Source organism: Hoplias malabaricus, chromosome 12, assembly GCF_029633855.1.
Source record: "Hoplias malabaricus isolate fHopMal1 chromosome 12, fHopMal1.hap1, whole genome shotgun sequence".
NCBI lineage: Eukaryota > Metazoa > Chordata > Actinopteri > Characiformes > Erythrinidae > Hoplias > Hoplias malabaricus.
Window position 1 is genome coordinate 11195234 of NC_089811.1, and position 5280 is coordinate 11200513.

General features: G+C 40.1%; 1 protein-coding gene across 1 annotated transcript in view; it reads right to left on the reverse strand.

Annotated features, from left to right (window-relative positions):
- Positions 1-2455: 2455 nt before the first annotated feature.
- The window catches only part of efnb2a (ephrin-B2a), a 26508-nt gene continuing 23683 nt past the window's right edge, over positions 2456-5280 (reverse strand). Inside the window, exon 5 of the mRNA XM_066641137.1 lies at positions 2456-5280. This exon is cut by the window's right edge and continues 2252 nt beyond it. The gene's annotated coding sequence lies outside the window, so the exon portion shown is untranslated.

A 5280-nucleotide genomic window follows, 5' to 3' on the forward strand; every position in this document is an offset into this window, starting at 1 on the left:
TATTTATTCTGCTCCGCCAGGGGATAGGTGGAGGAACAAAGGCTTTTACTGGAGAAGGCGGAACTCCAGAAAAAACCACGAGCCGGAAAAAAAAAATGACACAGATAACTTTCGAGGAAGCCCTTGGAGACCACCTCTTCTGACAGTTTTAGCAAACTGTTTATTGCTCCTTTATACGGAGACGCCCAACTGCTTAAACTTGAAGGTCTTATAATAGTGAGCAATAGTGCTCTGCATACTTTGTTAGCCCTCTTTCACCCTGTTCTACAAAGGTCAGGACCCCTAATAGTAAGGTGCTGTAACATTCTCAGTGCCAGTCACATGGTGTTGGTGTGTTATTGCTGTGGTGTGTGGTGTGCTGTAGTGAGTCAGACAGTCGCTGCTGGAGTTTCTAAACCCCTCAGTATCACAGCTGAACAAGGAACAGTACAAAACCAGAAACATCCAGTCAAAGGCGTCCAGTGTCCACTGTGCAGCGACTCTCCCTGACTTTACATCTACAAGGCGGATCAACGAGGTAGGAGTGTCTAACAGAGTGGTACAGTGAATGGACACAGGGTTTCAAAACTCTAGCAGCACTGCTGTGTCTGATCCATTCATACCAGCGCAACACACACTACCACACCACCACCGTAACCATGTCAATGCCACAGAAATGTGTCATCTTTGGTGACATTTTAAAGTTCTCAGATTTTCAAGTGGGCAACAAATGTTTTGGACATGTATCATGTCAAAACTCTGAAGAAAGCAGATCCTGTGAGAACCCACAGCTTTGGAAGTTGAACCTGCCGTAATGCGCTGACTAGAAACCCGTTTCGTTTTTTTCACTTCAGAGCAAAGTGAATAAGAAAGTCCATTAAACGCTTCCCGACGGCTCCATCACCGACAACGTGTCACTTTGCGTCTTTTTTCTCGAAGAACGGCGGCGGCATGAAGGCAGACGGGTTCAAAGCCAAGGAGAAGACACACACACACACACACACATACAGACAGACACCGCACACACTCCTCCATGCCACAACAAAGATGAATGAGCGAGCAAAACCCAGCACGCCTCCGGAGAAGTAAATGTTTTTCTACTGTCACCCCTCTCTGAGCCACGATCTTCTGATAAACCCGAGAAGAGAGAGGGATGGAGGAGCTGGAGGATTAATTCCTCGCTTCTCCCACAGATTTCGGCCTCCCCTTGAAGCCCCTCGTCCTCAACATCAAAGGCAAGTATGCCCATCATGTCCTGCTCATGTCCAGATCAGACTTTTCCAAAACCACTATGAAAGCTGAGCCTGAAAACAATAACCTCCACCGTTTTCATGGAGTCCATGTTCCTGTGGATCATTTGCGTGACCTGGGATTGTGGATGTGGATGCATGGTGGAGGGGGTTGGAATGTTTTCTTATGCAGATTTTTTTTTCCCCAAAAGAAACCTCATTGTACAGTAACCACAGCTTGACCAAATATTAGAGCAAATGTTAACATTATCCACTTTCAAGGTCCTGGGAATTCAACTGATTTCCATTTGGCTCGTTGTAGATAAGACAATTTATCATCAATAGAATATTGATCAACCCCCAAATATCAAAAATGTACTCGGTCTGAGTACATTTGAAAAAAGAACGCAAATTCCACCAATATCTCAAACCTTTATGAACAACTAAGGCTTGATCTGTGTCTAAATTCTGTTTATTTAATTTTGCACTGGAGTTTTAAACATTAATTCAAAGGCTTATAATGTAGCTAACGAGTAGGGGAGGTGGGGTAGACAAACAATGTTTTTTACTACCCAACAGAATATATATATATATATATATATATATATATATATATATTTCTCTATATGACAACTAGGGGAACATTAGATATTTCTATTTCTAACATTTATGTGTTGAGTTGGTAGAATCAGTAGGTATTTTACAATCATTAAGTGAGCTTCTGTCCACTGGAGGCACTGTTTCACTATATCCACAATAATGTTATTACAGAAACAGTGCTGTAAACTGTTGTAGAAGGAAGTTACACAGGAAACAAACCTGTTTTTTCTGACAGTTTGGAGATAGCCTAATGGATTATTGCTAGAGTTAAGGTTTTGAAATGAGAAAAGGGAAAATACGTCTAGCAAAAGATGTTCCTCTATGTGGTTGAAATGTGTGGTCCAAAAATATGTCTTTCATGGGCTAAATTTGAACAACATTTGACCAAAAACAGACCAAACTCAGCCCAATTTTTGATACTTTTTGATGAATGAGGGTTATGAAACCAATTGAAATACTTAAAATTAACTTAAGTTTAATAATACAATTTTTGGAGATATGTGATGTTACTTCAAAGGCAATGAAATGTACATACAACACATAGCCGCCATCTTGAAGCTTGATTTTGAACCATGCTGTTGTTGTGCTGAATAAGGAAAGCGAGGAAGGCTAGAAAGTTCCATAGGAAAAACATTTTATTGAAAATCATTTTTCAGTTTGTAACAGACTGGTGGAATGTGTGTCATTTCTTTTGAACTCTTTCACAGCCTGACCAGCTCTTACTGCACGGAAAGGGGGTGGAGCTACAGCCACTGGGAAACCATAGCAACAGAGAGATGAATGGCAAAAATGGGAGGAGTTAAAAGGAAAAAAGAAAACAAAACTGGACTGTAATACTGAACTTGCATACAAACTGGAGAGAAATCAAACCTAACAGAAACAAACAAACAAATAAACAAAAGAAAAAAAAAACAACAAATTTAAATAAATACCTATGGTACACACGTATGGCACAAATACGCAGCAGTCAGTTTGGCAACTCTCTTTCTTCTCTCATGAATTACTTCTGTTTTTCTTTTGTTTATCCTTTTTTTTTAAACCAAATCGCCATCGAAACAGTGCAAAAGTGGTGGGTGGTGGTGGTGGTTGTGGGAGGGAAGGGGGATTTCTGACCAGCGCTAGCTAAAATACATAGCAAAAAATTCCAATTTTATACAAAACATCTTACTTCGAAGATTTAATAAAAAAAGTTCTATTTTTTAATTGGGTTCCTTTGTCGATATTTACATAAGCTATTTACCAAAAAGAGTCATCGTTGTTGTTGTTTTGTTGTTGTATGATTTTTTTGTGATTTATTTTTTGCTGTTTTTCTTAACCGGTATGTTGTCTAATGTTGTTCTCCTTTGTTAAAAATTAAACAAAAAAACAAACAAACAAAGTGTGAATAAGGCTATTGTAACAACCCGGGATCCATATACAATACAAACATGAATGTATTTACAGCTTTTTGCCTACAGAAAAAAAAAAAGACAAAAACAACGAAATTAAACCAAATTAAAATTCCTCTGAACTTGAGATGATGAGACGAGCAAGGCATTTTACAGTCGTCCTGAAGACGCTTCGGTGCTTTGGCTAGCATCCCGCCAAACAAAAACAAAAACAAAAACAACATTCCAGCACCACTTTGGAATCCAGTGCTACCAGGCTGGCGATGTTTTTATTTCTTTTTTATATATATTTTTCATGTTTTTTATGCATTTTTTAAACAAACGTTTGGCGATTTACTAGTTCCCGAGAACAAAAAAACAAAAAACAAAATACATCTTCGGATTTGAAGAGACTAAGAAGATTGTCATTTGTTTTGCCCGAAAAACAGGACATCAACCCAACAGAGATGTGTAAATTTGATGTGTTCAAGGTCTCAGCTATTTCCAATGACCTTCTGTGATTGGTGAGTGTGTTTTTCACAGTTTACCTCATAGCTACCACACAAACAAAAGTCCAAACCAAATGAAAGAAACCTGCCTTTAGAAAAGAATACTATTCAAGAAATAAAGCAAACACTGCAGGACTGTGGTGTTTTGCTTGTGTTGTATTGTTGTCATTTTTATTTTTATTTTTATTTTTTTCACTCAGTGGTTAAGAACACTTTTTCCATAGGTGTACTCTCTCTCTCTCTCTCTCTCTCTATTACAAAAATAAATAAAAATTGCATATTTTGCTTATTCTGCGGCCTCTTACAGAGGCACAAACCTCAGATCACACAAGGCTTGGCTTCTTGGCGAGATTCGACGATCTCCGTGAACGGATGATAGATAATGCAACCAAACAAAAACACAACAACAAAACCAACCAAACAAAAACACAAACAAACTAAATCCTCATGGATACGTGACTATGGAGGCCCACCAAGTTTGCCAAAATCTTTAAAGTACATCGCTGGCGAGCTGGACATTTATGAGTCGATGAGAGAACTTGTCGATCTGAAAAGGTTCACAAAGATGACCACACACACCATCACACTCCTGGAGAAGCTTGATCAGAGGAGGTTTTCTCATGAGAGCTGAGAAGGATGTGTATAAAAGAGGGGAGGACTGTGGGAATTAACCCGGCCCATCCCAAGGGAGCTACACTGAAATGGACTTCCTGCCCTCTGACTGCATCTGCGCTCCTATAAAACAAGGGTTTCCTAAGTGGGTCTTGGCTTGGCCATTATTTGAAGAGAATACAAGTTTCCTTACACCCTACGTCTCAGAAGAACCAGTTCTCCAGGCAAATCAAAATGTCCTCCGATGCCATAGAAGAGCCAAATTTGGATCCACAACGCAGAGGTTCTCAGCTTAGTCCTCTAAAGATAGCCCATATTTGTGCTCCCAAGCTGGTAAAAAAAAGGACATTCTTGAGTCTATAAAGACACTACTGAGAACAACTGCCCAAAGAAAACTTTACAGTTTACGAGACGGTTTGAGAATCTTGCAAAAGTTCTTGACCACTTCAAATGTTCTTTTAATCTCATGTATGGTATTATTCACAAATTAAGGAACCCAAGAACCCAGGAAGTCCTTTTTTAGGGCCTGTGTGCACCAGCTCTGCTACGTTCTCCGTCATTTTCTCATCCGTTCCCACCAAGAGACACAGAAAGGGGCTCTAAATTTGCCATTCTCTCTGATTTACAATTTTAGCCCAAGCTAAATCCCATCTGCTCTGCTTCCTAACCCTTGTCCACTTCGCTGCTGCCCACTGGAGAGGCCTAATGTCAACCCTGCGCTTCTGAGCTTCATTGGAAAGGACAGGCCTGGTCAGAAGAGTTGCTTTGCCTTAGCCTCAGCGAGAGCTCCTGCCAGAACTGCCTGCTTTCTCCACCACTTTTGGCCCCGCTTTCTCATTCCTTGCAGCTATTTTAAAAACCATGCTGTTTTTTTCTCGGGGGCCTTCTTCCAAAGCTGTTTTATTTTTTTTTCTCCTCCTGTATGTGTGTGTGTGTTTAAGAGAGTGCGTGTGTGTGCCTGCTGCATGTGTGTGACATACACGT